Below are 19,987 nucleotides of genomic sequence, written 5' to 3'. Positions count from 1 at the left end.
ATTTGGAGCAGTCTCATCTTTATATGTCTGGAACTTTGTTTTCCTGACATGGTTGTTTTATATCTTCAATATTTTTTATCAAACTGTAACAAGGACATTCCTTCTCTAACTTGGTTTAGGGTAAGGAAAGGGACTCTTAATCATACACATTTTGTTTAATGGGATGTTATTTTTTATAGTTGTTTTTTTTTCATGTTTTTTTTTTTAATCATACACGTTTTGTTTAATGGGCCTTTGTTTTTTTTTTGTTTTTGTTTTTTTATTATTTTTTATTTAAAAATCAATTATCAGAGATTCTCCAGTCTTTAAAATCTTCAACTGACCTTTTCCTGCCTACTCAGGAAGTGTTTGGCTTCCATTTATCAGAGTAACTGTGACTTTTGCATTAATTTGGTACCTGTGATAGCACCTGCCATCTCTGACACAGGTGGGCACTCATCCACTCACCCACTCCCATACAATGGTATCTTTAAAGGGGTATCATAGTGCGTCCAGAGATGCAAAACTGACAGCGTGGCACACAACAGGGACAACATAACCTCTGGTGTGAGTCACACTACTCAGCTTTTTTGTAATTTTGTCCACTCCCCTTGCAGAAAACTTCTGTCTGTGTCAAGTTGACTTTTACACATGGAAGGTTTCAGTGAAGTTAGTTTAACCCTTATCAAGAAGGGGGCAAAGGGTAATAATAAGTAATTTTGGCCTAAGACAGTGTTATTTTCTCTCTCTCTGCTTCTTTCTCTGTCTCTGTTTTTCTGTCTGTCTCTCTCCCCATTTTTTTTCCTGAGAGATCTTGTATTTTCCTGTCTTGTAAAAGTCCACACAAATCTAACTGACTTATGAGCAAACTATCTTTCTACCTGCTCCTTGGATCACATCAGCTGTCTTCTACTAAAGGTCCTGAATATTCTCTATATAGATCAACTGGCTACAGTTCAGTTAAAATTTACAGTTAGCTAAGAATAGTCTCCTATATAAAAGGCACTGGCCTAAAATACTGTTAGAATTGTGACACATCTTTGGATCTACCACAAGTGTCGTGTCTGATAGATGTAAAGTGACCCTGTGGAATATAGGGAAGATTACATATTTCTGTAAATCTAAACCTCAAAGAAACATTTTTTCGAAGGGATTCATGAATATTACTGCCACACTTATTAATTATTTTGTTAGCAATTTTAGTTATTAATAACTTCTTCACTAAAAGCAATTATTATGCCCTATGATAAGATTATGCATCCACTCCTTTCTATATTTTTATTGGACATTTTGCCATCTGTTGGCTGAGATGAATTTAATGAGAATTTTTAAAAGAGACATGAGATTTTTGTACTTTCGGTTAGGAATGAAAGGCATAATTAATGTTTAGATGCTCCGAAGATGCATATCCTCACTGAAATTATATTTTTTTGTATCATATTACTCATGACATATTATAAGTAACTATAAGTAATTTGATTCAGGATGAATGCTCTTTTCTGGGTTTTGTTTTCTGGAGCACATTTTATGCTAAACAGTGATACATGCTCTCTATTGTAATATGTTATAACTGCAAGTGGTTTTTTTTTATGAATATATGTACCCACAGCTTTATCTTTAGAGAACACATGTATATCCAACAGAAGTCAAACCAAACCAAAGTGTTTGATGTACATACATATATCCACAGCACATGTATATTCTTCATAAGATTTATTCTCTAGGCCCTTCACCAGCTTCGTTACCCTCCTCTGTACTCGCGCCAGCACCTCGATATCTCTCTTGAATTGAGGTGCCCTAAACTGGACCCAGTAATCCAGGTGTGGCCTCACAAGTGCTGAGTACAGGGGCACAATCTCCCCTCTACTTCTGCTGGTCACACTATTTCTAATACAAGCCAGGGTGCCATTGGCTTTCTTGGCCACCTGGGCACACTGCTGGCTCATATTCAGCCGCTTGTCAATTAGAACCCCCAGGCCCTTTTCTGCCAGACACTTTCCAGCCACAGTTCCCCAGGCCAGGAGTGTTGCCTGGAGTTGTTGTGGCCCAAGTGCAGGACCTGACACTTGGCCTTGTTGAAGTCCAGACCATTAACATTAGCCCAACAATCTAATCTATCCAAGTCTCTCTGCAGAGCCTCCCTATTCTCATGCAGATCAACACTCCCACCTAGCTTGGTGTCATCTGCAAACCTACTGATAATACACTCTGTGTCCTTATCAAGATCATCAATAAAGATGTTAAACAGAAAGGGTCCCAACAATGAGCCCTGAGGAACATCACTTGTGACTGGCCCCAGCTGGATTTGACTCCATTGACCACCACTCTTTGGGCCTGACTGTGCAGCCAGTGCTTGATCCAACAGATTGTAGGCTCATCCAGGTCATGAGCAGCCAGGTTTTTTTATGAGAGTTCTATGGGGAACCGTGTCAAATGCTTTTTGAAGGTCCAGATAAACAATATCCACGGCCTTTCCCTCATCCAACAGTTGGGTCATCAGGTTATAAAAGGAGATCAGGTTCGTTAGGCAGGACCTGCCTTTCATAAACCCATGCTGACTGGGCCTGATCCCCTGGTTATCCTGTATATGTCTTCTTATAACACCCAAGATGATCTGGCAAGGAGGTGAAAGATCCTGGTAATTACTGGGCCTAGTTCACCGTTCCACTCTGATTGCTTTGCAGTGTTTTGGACATGCAAAGCAATTGAAAACCTGCCTGTACTGGTCTGTTAAAGTGGGCTTACAGCTGCCTTGTGTCAGGAAGCTGAGTGAAGCAGGGAGTGAATCCAGCACAGAACCCTGACTATTTCAGCCTGGTGGAAGCTGTGCACCAGGCAGCCTTTCCACTGAGCTGCCTCACCAAGACTGGAGCAATGTCTGCTTCCACAGTACAATACAATGAGATCATTTGAGACTTTCAGTGAACCTCAGCATGTCAAAATTTGATTTTGGAGCCGTCCTGCTTGCTTACAAGTCTAATCCTACTCAGCATACCACCCCTATGTCTGCCTCTGCTCTGCACAGAGCTGTGTGGGCTGTGATGGGTTTCTAGGCTTCACTGCTGGGGTGGCTGCTTTGCCATTGTACCTACCAAAGTGTCTACATCATATTTGCTCTACAGGATGGGGCTGTGGGCCCCTCAGAATAGAGAGAGAACAAAGCAGGGAAAAATACCCTTGTGCACATGGCTTTTCAGCATCTATATCTGAAGAGCAGTGTTTTTTTGTGTTTTTTTTTTATTTCCTGACAACTAGTGCTGGAGGGCAATTGGTGCTTTTGTGCCTGATAACTCTTCCTTTCAGCTGCTCAGATGTTCCTCCATCACTGGTGCCAAATAAAGGCTGAGCTGTACTACAGCTCACCCTGGGGTATCCAACCTCTCAACTGCAGTGGCTTGGTGGAAAAAAAAACAACAAACAAAAATTAGGGGAAAAAATGTACATAAAATATAATAAATAAATGCAAAATAAAAATACACACAGAGACTCTCAGCACACAATAGCTGGAAAGCAGGAGTGTTTTCCTCTGTCAGTGGGTCAGTGTGTTCTGTAAGCACTTCCATCCTGTCGAGTCCCTGGTTGGTCTCCACCTGCTCCCCGGCTCACTTGCGAGGCAGCGCTGACCTGGCCGCTCCCTCATTTTGCTGGCGCCAGCGGCTTGATGGGCCTTGCACTTTGATTATTTGTGTTAACAGTTAATTTAGCACCGTGGACACGTGTGCCAAAGCTGCCTCCACTTCCTGCAGCCTTCCAACAAATGGGACTTTTATGAGATGCCTTTCACAGCTCCCCCGCCTCCTCCAGCTCAACTCCTTTGCCTCTCTTCCCCCCCTACCCCTCCCCTGCCTTCCCTCCTCACCCCGCCGTCTCAATCTCAGCTGTAATCTTTTCTACATCTTGCAGGAAAAGAGCTATTTCTGGCAGCTCTGTCTCTAACACTCGCCCCACTCAAACTGATTTAATGGAGATTTATAGACGCGAGGCTATGCAGCTCTGAGGTGCTTTCCTGAAGAGTTTTTCTGTGCTTGTGTTACGTATGGAATTTATTTATTTAATGTTTGCTGTTGCAGCTACACTGTCAACTTCTAGCGTGACATATTCCACATACTTTTTTTTTTTTTTAACTTTTTTTTTTTTCTTCCCCACAAGTATTCCAGTGAAATCCTGTTACACAGCACATTTCTGGTCCAATTCATCCCAGCTGCTAGCTGTACCAAGCTAAAATCTGACAGCCAGGTCCAATTTCATTAAACCCCAGTCAGCATGGTTCTTTGTGATAATACTGACTCTTGTCTAAGGCAATATGTATTTTGGCTCACAGCTACAAATAAATCCTGTTATAAGTACCTTCTTCCTAGTATGCAGCACACTGCAATGGTCCAAAAAAAAAAAAAAAAGCAGCTTCTGTAAGAAGTCATGGAGAAGAGAGACTATTATAATTTATCATGATTTTCCAAGTAAGAGCTCTGCTATCTTAAGAACTTATGTTCTCTAAAAATAAATGGGAACTGTAGCTGAATATAACACCAACACTGCTGTTTCTGCTGTTATTCCAGCTTTGATTGATGCAGAGAAACCCAAGCTGGTATGTCGGGGGCTATGTATTTACAGCCCAATACACACAGCATGTTTATTCTTTTTCCCCTATCCCAACTGCCCAAGTACTAATATTAGAATTAAATATTCAGAAGGAAATTTATTGTTAAAACTCCTGTTACATCTCCGTTATTGGACAGTGCTTTTGTAAGAGCTGAAAGAGGCTATTTGTTTTTGGTGGGCTTCCTCCAGCAGGCTGATATCCCCCCAGTCCCACTTAACCCCGAGGTGAGACCTGGTTTTGTGTAGACTCTTAGCCTGTAGGTTTGTTTTCCTCCATCCTTTCCCCTGTCCCTGAGTGCTGGCACATACGGTCTGTTCCCTGTCTGCTCACGGTGTCCCTGTCCTGCCCAGCACCCCGGGTGGCTGCATCTCTGCTGGTTTCAGGTGTAGGAGCCTCCTGATCTGGGCTGCTTACAGGAGCTGGCACATAAAGCCGTTCCTCAACAGCTCCCCTGAATGAAAACTCGTTTCTTCTGTAAATGAAACTGAATGAGCTAAGTGTAACCTGTGAAGAGGTCGAGCACAAATCTTGTGCTCTCCTGGTCTTCAAAACAAACACCGTGCGAACCACGATGCCGCCTGCTCTGCTGCCTCATACTCGTATAACTAATGGTATTTTGAAATAATGCCATTGTGTATTTTTAAATATAAAATTTTGCTGTGTTTTTAAAGTGCAGCTTCCCTTTGGTTGAGTAGGTTTTATCCTTACTGCTAAGGGATCAGGACATCATATTTTGGAGGCTGCTGAGGAATATCCTCTGCTTAGGCTGAGGCAGGTACTTTCCTGTTGAATTTTTTGAGACACCAAAGAAAAGGTTAACGAGTTGCAAGAATACAGATGTTACCATACCAGATCACACCAGTTGTGCCTCGAGACAAGTATCTTGCTGTGAGAGCAGCTAATCCTGGATGACATTTTTTTTTACAAATTAAACACATTTTGAGAATTATTACCCTGCGTAAGGGTAGCAGCGCTGGAAATTAAATGGGTTTTCCATTCTGTGCTATTGTACACCACATTGCTTTAGACTTTTTGGGAATTTACATTTGTTCTGGTCAGTTATGGTGTTTTACAAAAGACCTAGGAAGTGTTGAAATTGCAAGTTCGTGTTGGACCAAGTGTTGCAGTAACACAGTGTTTCAACACTGTGCACGTCATGAACCTGTAATTTCAACACTTTGTAAGTCACCAGTGTCTCAGGCTGAACTATAACATAACTATGTGTTCCCTTCTGAAGTCAACTGTCTCCCCCCCCCGCCTGACTCTTTTTTTTTTTTTCTTTTTTTTTAACTGGAAAATATAATTTGAAACACCATTTGGCTGACATTAAAAAGTTTTAAATTGTTTTAATAATAATGAAAGACAAAGTAAAGGATTACTGTAAAGAGAGAAACTTGCTGACTCAAGTGGTAGCAGGAGTGAGTCCTCCTGCTGGATAAGTACAATGGGCTATAGTTGCAGCTTTAATTATGGATTCCCTCATGAGGGACAAAGCTGAATTTTTACAAGCCGTCTGTGGTTATGCTTCTGCCTTATGTCATTGCACACTGGTTCTGATATCAAGTGTTAAACTCCTGCAAATGAATCTGCTGTTACTTCTGCCTCTGGGCTGTGTCTCCTGCAGGCACAGCTGGAGTGGGGAAGAGAGATGCAGCACCACTTGGAAGATGGTTTCAAGCAACCTGGCTGCCGTGTAAAGCCCACAGCAACAGACTTGAGACTTGCACGTTTTGGTTTGTGCTCTCCTTCATCAGCCTCTCCTCTCAAATCTTCCAGAACAAAACCCCAGGAAGCAACCTCCCTTTTAAAGACATCTACTAGCACTGGAGAATCCAGGGATGCCACAGCCAAATGGTCACAGCTGCAGTAGTGAGAACGGACAAGACCACCTTGTAGACATTGTGGCTTTGTTTCCCCAACTGGCAGCCCTGCACTGAGTGACCTGATGTTCCCATTCAATGAAAACATGCCTTAGTCCTAATCACGGAACTTTTTGTGCACTGACTCAAGTATTTTGGAAAGGTTGAGCAACATCCCTTTATTAGATTGAGAAAATGAGGTATAGACAGACCAAAGAGATTGCTGGAAGTCCCTGATTAGGGCAGCAGAAATGGAGCCTGGATAGCCAAGTAGCCTATTCATTTGGAGACACTGTCTTCATGGCACTTGGATTCTCACCATCCTGTGATGCAGGGCAAGTAGGCATAAGGTGAGTTGTTGATGCAAAAGCTGGGCTGTGCTTTGCATTTACCCAATGTGTTTTACCGATTTAATGCTACCTCATGTGAGTAACCTTTCAGAAGCATCCTCCTTCCTCTCATATCCCTTGATATTCCCTCAAGATCTAAATGACTAACACTTTCTTTGAGTATAACATTTTTCTCTTTTTGTATTTATGAGACGAATTGGGAAACTTCCTGTACCATCCCTGGGAAACTGGACAACAAGCAGGACAGGAACTCCTGCATTAACATAGTGTGTATTAAACATGCACTGGTGTGATTATATCTGAGGATGGGAGAGGGAGAACTACTGGGAATGGCCAGGGTTGCTCCCTGTTGCAGGCAGTGCTGCTGAGAAAGCACAAACCAGCCACAGTGGTGAAGTCATGCAAATGCAATGCTCCCAAAGGCCACAGGAATTGTGGAAAGATTTGTGTAAATATCTCATGCATTCTTGTGCTCTAAGGTTTATGGAAACAAAAACCACAGTCACAGACCCAATGCCACATTTGCTCGTCCCTTCCCCCTTCTGTTCTTTCTCTACGGAAAGGTTGCAGAGGAGTTTATGAGCAACCAAGAAATGTTTCCTATCTATCTATCTATCTATCTATCTATCTATCTATCTATCTATCTATTACTAGTAATGTAAAAAAATATGTAAAAGATGGTTAGCACAAATTAAGTGAAGCAGGGTACAACGAAAAGGACGGTGAGTGCCATGTAAATCTCTTTGCTGTAGGCATGCCTGAAAAAATACATGCCACACACATGTTCTCCAAGTCATTTCAGGCTGTGCAATGTCTCTGTTGCCCACCAACTGGATTACCCCTTTCCCTGCACCAGTTTTTGCTGTAAATTGTAAATTGTCCATGAGATTTGCTCACCCTCACAGGGAAGATACTGTATGTTTAACTTCCTGCTTCATTTTTGAGGTTTCATCGTGCTCTCTCAAAAGTCTTGCAATACCTGAGCCTAGACAAAACCAGCCATGTTTATTCACATCCCGGCGCCATTCCTCTCTGTTATTTAATGCACCAGGGACACTCTGCCCTTCTTCGGATTCTTTGTATCATTTCAGATAGTGGTATCTTACTAGAGAGAGACAGTCTACTTGAGGGCTGTTAGGATGGAAATAGCTCAGGGAAATACTGCACCTGCTGTCAGGGAATATACGGCTTGGTCCTGCTGCTGTCGCTGGATGTGAGCTTCTAGGAGCTTCTAGCTGACTATACTACACTGTCAAGAAGGGAGGAACTCTCTATAAGATGCTTTTTCTTTTCTTTTCTTTTTTTTTTTTTTTTTTTCTTCCCCAGGCCTTAGCCATTTGCTGTTGCTTACTGACATGGGAGAGGGTGGGAAAAAAAAGCAAAAGGAGCTGGTTAAAAGATGTGTCCTTTGTCTGTTGCAATTTAGTACCCCCTTTTACATATAAGGGAGTGTTACCAGCATCTTTTTTCAATGGATCCACAGACTAGAGTATGGGGAGGAGTGAAGGACTCCAGCAGGGACTGGAAGCTGTGAAGTTACTGAGGAAGAAAAAGAACAAGTCGTATTGTCTCAGGGTAATAACCAGCCTGGCTGCTGGCACAGATGCTGCTGGGACCCAGCTTTGCTGAAAGGCAAGCATCTTTTTCATCTCACAAAATCCAGTCCCTAGCTGCTTGCCCACAGTGCCACAGCACCCTGTGCCTTCCCAACCCCCTGCCCCCATCTGTCGAGGTGCTTTTTATTCTGTTTTTTTTCAAAGGGAAATTTTACACAGAGGAAATTTGGGACAAGCTGGTGCTAATATCAGGCTGGATGCAATGGCCACGGAGTCAGGCCTTCCATGGTCTCTCAGAGTGATGTTGGCTGCTGCCCTGAGCAGCCCTGGTGCTTCAGCAGGTGGCACTGCGAGTCCTGCTCACCATCTGTGGGCCTTTTCTGCTCCAAAAGGTATTTTTCTTTTGGATAAGGAATAAAGCTGAGGTTCTGGCCACTTGTGGTCATTCAAAAGGCCACAGTATTTTTCAAAATACAGGGGTGCTGGCCCAGGCATCCCAGCCAAATTGCAGCCTGGGTAGCATCCCACCAGCCCAGAGCTCCTCTGGGATGTGATTTATTTCTTCACTTCCTGTCCTAAAGGAACACCCACAAAGCTGTGAAAGTTGTGCACACAGAATATGCTGGGATCTGTGGTGCAAAAGAGACTGCACTGATTACTAGGTGGGGGTTAGCAATTCCTGGTATTTCTGGAGTGGCTCTTCAGATCAGAAGTGAGTAGGAAATAAATAACTAAGCAACTCCTAGAGTTGCCACTTTTCTGTGTGTTGCTGATATAAACACAAAAAGGGGACAAAATACCCCAACATGTAATCTGTGAAACATTTATTAAGTTAACAAGTCTGAATGGACCAATAAAATCACCCTCAGTGTCTGTTCCTGCAGCCACTTGAGGGTGCAGGCTTTAGCCTTGCTTTAACTAAAGTGCAAGGAAATTGGTGCTAGTTATCCTGCACTGGGCTTTTCTGATCTCCCTCCTGGCAAAGCTCAGTAGTGGGGATTCATTTGCTTCTATCAGTCTCCTCAGATATGAGCTCAAAAGACAATTATTTGATTGCATTAAGGTTTTGCTTGGATAGATGGTTTTGTGTTGTAGTATCTCACAGACAGTATCATCATCCATTTTTTCATGAGGGAGTCCCTTGCCCACAGTGTAGGATTTAAAACCTACAAAGTGTTGTCTCACCTGCTTCCAGATTCACTCTAGCTTTTTTGCCCTCCTCCCTTGCCGTGAGTGCTGCATGCAGGGCGCAGCACTCCTGACCCTAGCAGAGTGCTATTTGCTTATTTTATCTCTGAAAACAAAACAAATTTCTCTGCGTTTTGTTCTATTTCCTACACGATAGAATCTTTTGTTTTCACTTGCAACCTTTGCAGCTTCCAAGAATTTTTACTCCTTGTGGTTTGTCGAGACGCGCGGGGTTCAATAGTCTGCCACCAGGCCCTGGCCCAAGGTCGAGGATTCCCTCCTTTTCCTTCCCAGTATTGTCCTGCATCCTGAAAGGCCCTTCTCCTTACATTGCTGTGGCTGTCGTGACAAAGGGGACTGGCACCAGGCACACTCCTGCTGCCACGGTGACAGCTGCTGAGCACTCGCCAAGCTCTAATGACAATAGCATGACCTCAGATACTAAAGAAAGAAAAACTTGAAAGGGAGGGTACACTTAAAAGCAGACAATAACACCTCGTCTCAGCTCAGTGCATTGTTTTTGCAAGACCAGGATGGAAACGGTTTAATATAATCTTGGCCTATTTTCTCCCAGCCTCCCTACCCCTTTTGCATACAGGCTCACCCACATCTACACTGGACTCAAGTTCACAACAATAGCTGCAGATCAAAATGTCTAAATAGATGTTATTGGTTGTTGGACTCCATAGAGGGCCAGGTATCAGCACTGGGAGACTACTTTTCATGCTGCTGTGACAATTCCTAACCCGTTATTTCTCTGTGCTTCAGTTTCTCTGGCTGTAAAATGGGAGCAATGATACTTTAGTCACCATGACAAAGCCTCCTGAGCTGCCGAGGTCTGGATGGAGCTGTGTTATGGATAGAGAGGGAGGCTGAGAGCTGTGCTGCTGTTCTCCCATGGGGACATGAAAGGGGAGCACCCTGGTGGTTGAGGGCCTGTGCTCAACTGTGCCTACAGACCCCTGAGCCTGTATAAGGGTTTTCAGTCATGATGGTCCTGGCAGAAAACCTTTGCCTGGAGCCACACAGAAAGTTTGGGAATTAGTAAATAGACTTGGCAGAAGGAGGAAGCAGTGCTGGTCAGAAAAATTCTGACTAAACAAGTTTTTGTTGGAATTTATGGATTCATCAACATCAAAGCACTTTATGGAGAGGGTCCAATTTTGACAAAGTTGCTTCCAAATCCAGGCAGGGCTTGAAAACTGCCTGCCAGGCACATTTTAGAAACCTGGCTAGTTTTCTGCTGATTTCCACTGTTGGTTCCTTAGCAGCTCACCAACTGGCTGTTCAGAAGTGTAAATTTCCAGGTGTAATGACCCTGAAGTGACTGTCTTCAAGTGATGAACCCTGTGCTGGTCAGTGTCTGTGACCCTGGCTTGGTCCACCAGGCAGAGTGCTACAAGGGTTCACACAGCTCATAAAACCCAGGACTTGGGGAAACTGACTCTGCATAGTGCTATCAACTTTTATCAGAGACTCCTTCTTAAATAACAGAGAAATTGGCTGACCTAAGAGTTGCTGCTTTTAATTCTGGGACCTTTTACTTTGAATCTGGAAGCAAAATGTCTGAATTTTCTGTTTTATATGCATGGTTAAAGAACTCCACTGATTTAAGTGGAATGACTACTCAGCTAAATTAGTGTAAATCTGAGAAGTTCAATGAATTGCTACATAACCTTTGAAACATAATGAAACCCACAAAAATACCTAGCTATTTCTCCTCTCCATTTGGAGTAAAAAATTCTTTGGATGATACTGGTGGTAAACCTTAAAAACAAAAGGAGAGGAAGAAGAGGAAGAAAATAATATATGCTGGACCTGGTTCTTCTCAATGTGCAATTCCTCCTTTTTTATCCCTTGCAGCTGGGTTTGTGTGTGTGTGAGCATGTGTGTGAGAGAGAGGGAGAAAGGAAGGGCTATTTCACATTTCCCATGATATATTTTGTTTAGGGTTGTGATAGTTTGATTCATTGTGGATAATCTGCAAGCTTTTACAGGGCTTTTCTTGAGCTTCTTTTCATGGGAGGAAAAATAGCTGTTGTGTTTGTTGTTTTTTTTTTTTCACAGAGGACTTTTGCAGTGTCCTGTGTGAACATACAGTACTGGCGAAGCACAGAAATATGCCATTGCTTTCAGGCTTGCCCATGTCCAGATGTGCATCCCAAGATGTGCTAGCTTTGGGGAGCATAAAGCAAACTGAAAGGAACAGGGTTTTACTGAAACAAACAAGATTTTGCAAAAAGAAGCAGACCAATAAAAACTGTACAGAGAACATTTTCTTTCACAGTACCTACTATTATGCAATCGTGCTAATGTAATGTACTGTACTTCACAGTATGCCTGTCTTTTACAGTAGACTCTTAAATGTATGCTAGTATTTTTTTTTACAGTTGGACACAATATAATCTTTTAAGTAATGTGTTTATTTTAGCTTGTTTTTTTCCCAGTGCCCTAGGTCTGCTAGGATTTCTCTCCTATCTTTCTTATGTGCCAATGACATTGGTTGTTATAAGGTCAGGATCAGAATTCACTGTGGGGGGCAACAGTGCTGTAAGGGCTTGACATGAGATCAGAAGTAATGCTGCAGTGAATTTAGGAAAAAAAAAAAAAAAAAAGAGAGGGAAAAAGAAGAAGTAGCAAGGCTTATGGTGCCGAAAGCTCTGGGTTTCCCATCCAGACACCATCTGTGAAGCACTTGGGGACAGTGCCTAAAGTCTGAGTCATCATGTTTGGCAGTCATTTACCCAGTGGTCTGTTTCCCTGGGGGCAGTATTCATTGGGGGAGAAAAGGAATGGTAGAAAGAAGGAAGATAAACTGCCCTTTAGCCCCATGATTTATATTTGGTCAGAGTACCCTGGTTCTATTTTCTTTTACTTGGAATGTATCTCGGACATGTTGTTTCAATATGAGACAATCAGCTGGGCTCTCAAAGGAATGTCCCTGGAGACTCAAAACAGCCTCCCAGTAGGGTAATATGTTCAGCAGAATTCTAAGATGTATTCTCCAACATCTGCAGTGTGTTTGTGCCTCCAGAATATTTCCCATCAGCAACTGGGGAATCAAAAGGCACTTTGAGAGATGGTCACCAATTCTCCACACTGCATGATAACTTGTAAAATGTTTACTTCTTTAAACTTCTACTGAGCTGGTGGTTTCTTTTTATTTATTTATTTATTTTTTAGGAAGCTAATAACAGAAGGACTTGGAAATACACTTTAAATGATTCTTTCATATGAATGGGTTCTGAATGTAGTAGCAGCCTCCTGGGAAAACAAACAAAAAAAAAGACATAGGAGTCATCATGGACAACACAGTGAATGTATGTTCTCGGTGTTCTGGGTGACAGAAAATATGACTTACTAGACTGCACGTTAGAAGTGGGGAGACAATCACATGGAGAGTAGTACATGCAGCATCTAAGATGCCATATCCTAAGTTTGGTTATTGCATTTGGTTTTAGTAACCCCATCTTAAAAAGACAGGCACAGTACTAGAAACAAACCCCAGGCAGGTAGAAAAATATCAGAGAACTACAGAGAGCATATTCCTTGCAAAAGAAATTGAAAAGATTATTTACTCAGAAAAGTAAAAAGAACAAGAGAACATATAGCATGTGTCATACAAGAAATAATAGATAGTAGGCAGAAAACCAACCTTGAAACTCCTTTTCAACCTTCCTAGTGATACAAGAATTAGGAATGTTCAGATACAAAAGGAAAGAATAGTTGACACAAGGTATAATCAAACTATGGGCATTGATTTAGCAGGATACCAGTTGTACAAAGAACAGAAAGTTGGCTGAAAGCCTGAGAAAAACATTGGGTGCAGATATTAAATGTGAACCTCATCCAGGTAAGATAAAAATATATCCATCTAGCTTTATTTAGCAAAGTATCTAAAGGTGAGCAGAAAGATGAGCATAGTTACTGTGACGATGGGAGTACAAGGGATCATGTCTTCTTATGGCAGAAGGTCTCTCAGTCACCTGTTTGTTCTCTATTTGAATGACACTGATTTCGACTTGACTTCAGTGACTGGGAGCACTTAATTATTAAGAAATGGATTATTTTTTTCCCCCATTGTTTCTCATCCTCACAAATAATTTCATAGCTGGTAATGGTAAGATTTCATAAGGATGAGAGGAGGCATTTGTACATGAAGCAGTGACAGTGAGAAATTATGGGCAGCTGTGCTTTAGCACTACTCTTCTTGGCTGTGTGTGGAGACAATCAAACTAAGCGGGACAGAAACAGGTAAATTATGGCATTTTTCTATTGCAAGGCAACAGAAGCAACCTGTGGTGCTGCATACAGAGCACAGCAACTCACACCAAACAATAAAGAAAACATCTAAGTTTTTTATTTCATTCACTTTTTTTTTTTTTCTGAGATTCTTTTTCTGTTTCTGTGAAAGCCAAATAAAAGCAACAAATAAGAAAAAAAAAAAATAAAACCCCAAAACAAACAGTTGGGACTTTGACTTGCGAAACTGTATTTGCATGTTTGTTCTGAAGAGGTTCCCATAGCCCAGCTCTGACTTTTATCTATCCCCACAGGATGTACTCCTACACTTTTTCTTCCAGGGTCCCATGCTTCCTGTGGGTGTTCCCACAGCTGCCAATTCAGACAGCTCAAGTCTGGAATAGGCTTTGCACAATCCTGAAGATGCTATTCTCTCACTAAGTCAAGTGGTTCCACACAAAAATATGGCAGATGTTTAGCATCAGGAATCAAAACAGCATTTTCGCACCACACAGCACATTCTTCTCTTCCTGATACCTTTCATTTCCTCTCTACAGGATATGGAGCAATTTTCCTCTCTTACTGCTGTTCATGTGAACTCAGGAATCTGTGAATTATACCAGGACATTTGAATTCCCATGTAATCTTCTCTGAGAGGTAAAAGGGCTTGGATCACGGATGCCTCCATCTTCATTTTTTCCTGCCTAAAAGATAAATACGGTCTCTGAAGAGAGGTCATAACACTAGATTACTTCTTGTTCTTGATTTTCAACTTCTCCAGTGATTTTCAACACCTGAAAAACAAGAGCTTCTGAATGCAATCTGTGCTTCAGAATAAGAATAACCATTGGGCAGAAATGCCTAAAAGACTATTACGTGTTTCTGCAGAGGGGTCTGCAGGTCTTGGAGGTAAAGCAAGCTGGACTCACTGATGCTGGACATGAGTATTTCTAATCATGTCAGCTGGTAGATTCATACTGAGATTCCAGCCTCCTGTGGCCTTGGGGTATCGTGGCATTTTCTAAGGGTGACCTAACATCCTTTTAGGTGGTCTGATTGAGCTCTGCATGTGGTCCTCTTCACCCAACTTTTCAACTGCATAGTGAAAGGCATGTCAGTGTTGTGCTGCACAGAGCTCAGACTATTCCCACCTTGTCTCTGGAGTCCTTCAGTCCTCCAGTGCAAGTGTTGCTGCGATACTGTATTGCCTACCAGAAAACGTCTAAGTACACTTCCGTAGTTCAGGGTGAAAAAAACTTGGGAAAAGCTGTGCCTACCAGTCCCAGTTCCAAGCAGCAAAGAGGAATTAATTAATTTACAGTCTGATTCTCTGTCATAGAGACCCCGGGTTTTCTGCACATCTTGGGTTTAGCAATGTGACACACTGCGTTAAAGCACTAGACATAAAAAAATGAGCACATTGTGTAACAGAGGATAAAAGAACTGCATGGCCGTCACATAAATTCTTTAAGCCAGTGATTGAATGACTTGCTTTGCCCCCCATTCACTAAATTACTTCATCAAGAAATTACAAGCTCTTTCTCTTCTCATGATGGGTCTGAAACCAAAATAAATATGAGGTACATTACAAACTCATCACTGTGTGTAATGCTGTTACAAACACTCATTTCTACTAAGAATTTATACCATGCTGCCTGAGTTAGGCAGATCTTTAAAGGAACCTATAACCATTTGGAAGCTGCAGAATTAATGCAGAGTTGTTGTCTTTGGTTTTAAGCATACTGTAGTGACAAGGGTTATCTGAAAGCTTTTCAACTCAGCATTTTTAACAATGTATCATTCTCTCAGAAAAATGCCTGCTTTCTCTGAAAATGTTCAATTTTGGTTTAGAAGATTTCATGTCTTCTGTAGACTACAGGATTTTAAAAGGTTTACAGAAATATTTGGTCTTTTGCCCATTTTTGAAAAGGGGGGGATGTGACATTTTCAGACAGCTATGCAAAATAAGCCCTGTTCACACCAAACCCTTAACATAAACATATCAAGCATGAGCTTAGCAGCTGCATAGAAGCCAGCAGAGCGAGTGGAAAGGCTTTTGAACACCTATTTCCAAATTGGACATATCTGCACTGTTAGTATTGGTGGTCAATGACGGATAGGTGAGACCAAGCATACTTCAGAGGTTTGTAACGCTGTCTTGTACTGTTTCTCTTCCAAGTTCTAGAACTAGGGGAGAGGTGCTACACAAACCTGTATGGCACATCTACACAAGGCTTCCCATACATCACGGGCAGCTTAAATGGCTTTTATGTTGCTTTGACCCTCCAGAGAAGAATTACTACAGTTTGTTCGTGGGTTTTTTTAAAATCAAGCAAACGAACAAAAGGGCAGCAATGTTGCAGGAAGAAAAGGTTCAGTACTTGGCCTGAATTTTGCAGAGATCCCTGCATATTTTACCAGACACTTGTTGCATACCTTCAGGCTTCTCAAGAATATTTCCAGCAGCAATGCTGTGGGCAGTTTGTCATATAGTGTGAGCACCCAGAAGGGGAATGCAGGTCCTGTTCTGTACAGTTTCTTCCTCAGAGCTCTTCTTTTCTGTTCTCACTTCCCAGGAAGGAAGCCTGAGAAAGCTGGTCTGAATTTTAAAAGCTGAACTGCTAACCTCAAATCACAACAGCAGCAACAGCACTCTGATTGAAAATTATGGTTTTAACACCTGAGATCCCACACAGGTTAGGGAAGTATGTGTGTTAAATTCTGTATTAGTCTATGCTCCTCCTGGCATCTGGCTACTGCTGACATTCCCTGTAATTTTTCCATGTGTACACATGACTTCCAGACATAACATTTCTTCATTTAATATTTTCATATTCTTTCATTCACTTGAAAATTACTGCATTTGCACTGGTTTCACTCCATAATCAGTGACTATCCAATGATCGCTTTGCCAGGGGAGGACTGATCTCTAAGATAAAGAAGAGACTCTCATCACCAAGAGAAGGTTATAAAGGAGTGCAGAAATTCTGTAAAGTCCAGAATCCAGAAATATTTTAGAAATGTATTTCTTACTGTTTCTTACTTTTCCCAGCTGACCATGTCTTTACTTTTTAATTTCAATGTTAAAAAAAACCAACATTCTATATATTTTTTTTAGTCTATAAGATTTCTAAGGAAGTTTTCACACCTTTGAAAATCCAATGCCCTGGAGAGATAATAGCAGTTTTGCTCTGCTTTATGGTAGTCACACACTATGCTTCTATACTTCAGATCCCTTATATGAGTTTGCTAGAGGCAGTAGGAGCGACAAAGGACCTTTCTCAGAAACAGAGGTTGCAGATGACCCCACACTGAAGAGAGAGGATGCAAAATAAAAAGCTTCTGAGGAACCTACATGGCACCATGTCACACTTCCATTGTGATTTGCAGTATGGAAGGTGCATAACTGTGGAGTTTCCTGGGCAAAGAAACATTGTATACTATGTATTATTGCAGACACAGTGCTGGACTCAGTAAAAATTTGGTGTGTATATTTCAAATCAGTTTTTCTTACAGTATGGATGTGAAGAAATATAATCTATATTCTTAAATTGCCATTATTTGCTACAATATGATTTCTCAACAGTCATAGGGAAAATATTTTCCTTTTACTGAAAGGGCAGCTGGCCACCTAAGTTGATTATTTTGTCCAACTCTTCTGCACAGTCATCCATTTTAATATATATGGTGAAAAAAAAAAATCATTCCTATGCTATGCTGCATTTGGGAGTGGGATGGGATAAAAGTGCCTTCAGTCTTCTTTCTGATCTAAATATTGCAGCTGGATCTTTTCTGCTCTTCTCTAAAAAAAATCATTAACTTGTTAACGAATATTGGCACCTTAGCTGGTGTTCTTGATTCTTGTGAGTGGGCATGAGGAAGATAATAGAACTTTATCTGGCCCAAACAATATAGAACTATCTACTTTTAGAAGATAGTAATATTGTGAATAGATCCTCTGCAATAAACTCAGCTGGTTACTTGGTCAACAGAAGTGCTATACTGGCTGCTAATTACAACCCTGTGTTGGATATTGTGCCAAGTACATGTTCTCAATATTAGCCCAGAAGGCAATGGCTTTCAAAAGAGAAAAGCTTTTCCAGAAAATTCAGTTGTGAGACTGGTGTCTGAGACTAAAGGCACCAGACAAAAGCTTTAAAAAGCTGTGGCACCTCCTCTTCCTTCCTAATAATTTGGTTGTCTTTTTTCTTAGGGAGCATTAGTGGGTATTGACTAACACACTTGGAAGAAAGTGTGTCAGAGAACACAGACTCTGTGAACTATTCTTTGAGTTTGAGTTGATCTACGTGAGGATCAGCCATGAACAAGCAAGGCAATGGGGTCACACATTTTACAAGATGGGAAAAAAAAGTAAATATTACTAAACAGCTGATGATGTTCCATGTTCCATGATGCCATGGAAAGGGCAAGAGGTTATGAAAATGATTAGCTTGAAGGAAGAATCATATATACACAGGGATGGAAATGCTTGGCTAATAAGTGTGAGGCATTCCATGGCTGTGATATCAGAATTCCCAATGCCAGCCAGCTTTCTTTTTCTGAACTCTTCAGAAAATGCCTAAATTTCTCATGAATTACAAGAAAAAGGAAAAGATAACCCCCTGGGAAGCAGGAAAATTATTTGTTCTAGAGAACAGCACTGCTTTTCCATTGCATGGACATCATCAGTTCAGGTCAGTATTTAAAGGCCCCAAAGAAGACCTCTGCTTTTTCTTTGAATGTTTGAATACATTTTTCTCTGCTATTTTGCTGGACCAAATAAGAAGGCCTATGCTGCTTTAAGATAAAGCAATGCAACCTCAGTTACTTCATTCCTGTCCTGTTTACTGCCAGCCATGAGTTTTATTGTGTATTTTTAATCACCAAATTCCTAAATACTGTCTATTTTAAGGAAAAACATCTTGTGGCTTTATTTAGTAGATCTGCTCTGGCTGGGTATGTGTCTGCTTGGATTAGTGGTGAGGCCTATTTCATACAGCATATACTGTAAAATATGCTGCTGTCTCTAGCTGGCTGCTCTGGATCTTAATGCATAATCCTAAGAGGAGACCATGGATATTGCAATTCCTTTTGTGTCTTTTCTCTTTTGTGAACTTTAGTCTTCTTGTAGGAGCCTTGCAGAGAACTGTCCTACTTACTAGATAGAAACCAGAGATTTTGCAAGTTCCCTTTTGGTGGAGGGGGTTTATAGTTTGTTTGTTTGAATGAATTTGGCTTGGATAGCATTATTGGCTAGTGAATGGTCTACAGAAAGTGTTCTATTTACTGGAAGACTTCTGTATAATGTGAGAAGGTTGTAGGTAAAATGGCTTAAAAGAGCTATTGGTGTCCCAAATGTCATGTTAAACTCATGCCTGTTCCCATTTAAGCTTGTACAGAGAGAAGCATCTGAAAATTATAAAAATGCTGTGAATTTAGTGCATTTATGTGAATGGGAAGTGATTGTCCATTAGCATGGATAGACACGCTGTGGCTCTGTTTACTGTCTAAAAAGCTGCTTCACCTTACGGTCATTTATCCTTTTTAATTAATGCCCCTTCTGAGTATCCCACTCATTCATTTTCGAATTTCTCAGGCATTGACCATTCCACTGCAATGCCTTGGCAAAAGAAGAAAACCAAACCACCCAAAACAATACAGTATGGGTTTTATGAAGCTTTATATCTGAAGGTCATAAGTAGTGCTGTAGCTGCTACCTGCTGCCTGGTGTGGCACTGAGAACAGCTATCTAATCCCCCAGCCCCTATGGCTTGTGGGGTCAGGCAGCTGCAGAGAGCATTCCTCCTCAGGCAGTCCAGCGGTGCAGACTGCCAAGGTTAATCTCCTGTGTGCTAATTTACAGGGCCTCTGCGTGTGAGAAACATGAAAGTATGACCACTTTCCAATGAATGACCTAAGGAAAGTTACATAAATGAAAATACAGCAGAGTCCGGTCATCTGTAGTTATAAATAACTTCTGTTGTTTGGTCAGCTGGAATCACACAAACATGCTATTGTTAGGACCCAGAAATGTATATATACAAATTTTGAAATGGGAATAATGTAGAAAATTAAAAGATTAATTAACCAGATAAATGCTTGGCTCCTTTTTTAAATTTATTTTTTTTTTTAAATTTTTTTGGGGAATCTAGTAGATACGTGTATAAAAATCTATGCTGCTATCAATACCTTGACCCTAGGCCTTCACAAGAT

The sequence above is a fragment of the Chaetura pelagica genome, unplaced genomic scaffold, assembly GCF_000747805.2.
Source record: "Chaetura pelagica isolate M959 unplaced genomic scaffold, ChaPel_1.0 scaffold109, whole genome shotgun sequence".
NCBI lineage: Eukaryota > Metazoa > Chordata > Aves > Apodiformes > Apodidae > Chaetura > Chaetura pelagica.
Note: the sequence above shows the minus strand (reverse complement) of the source record.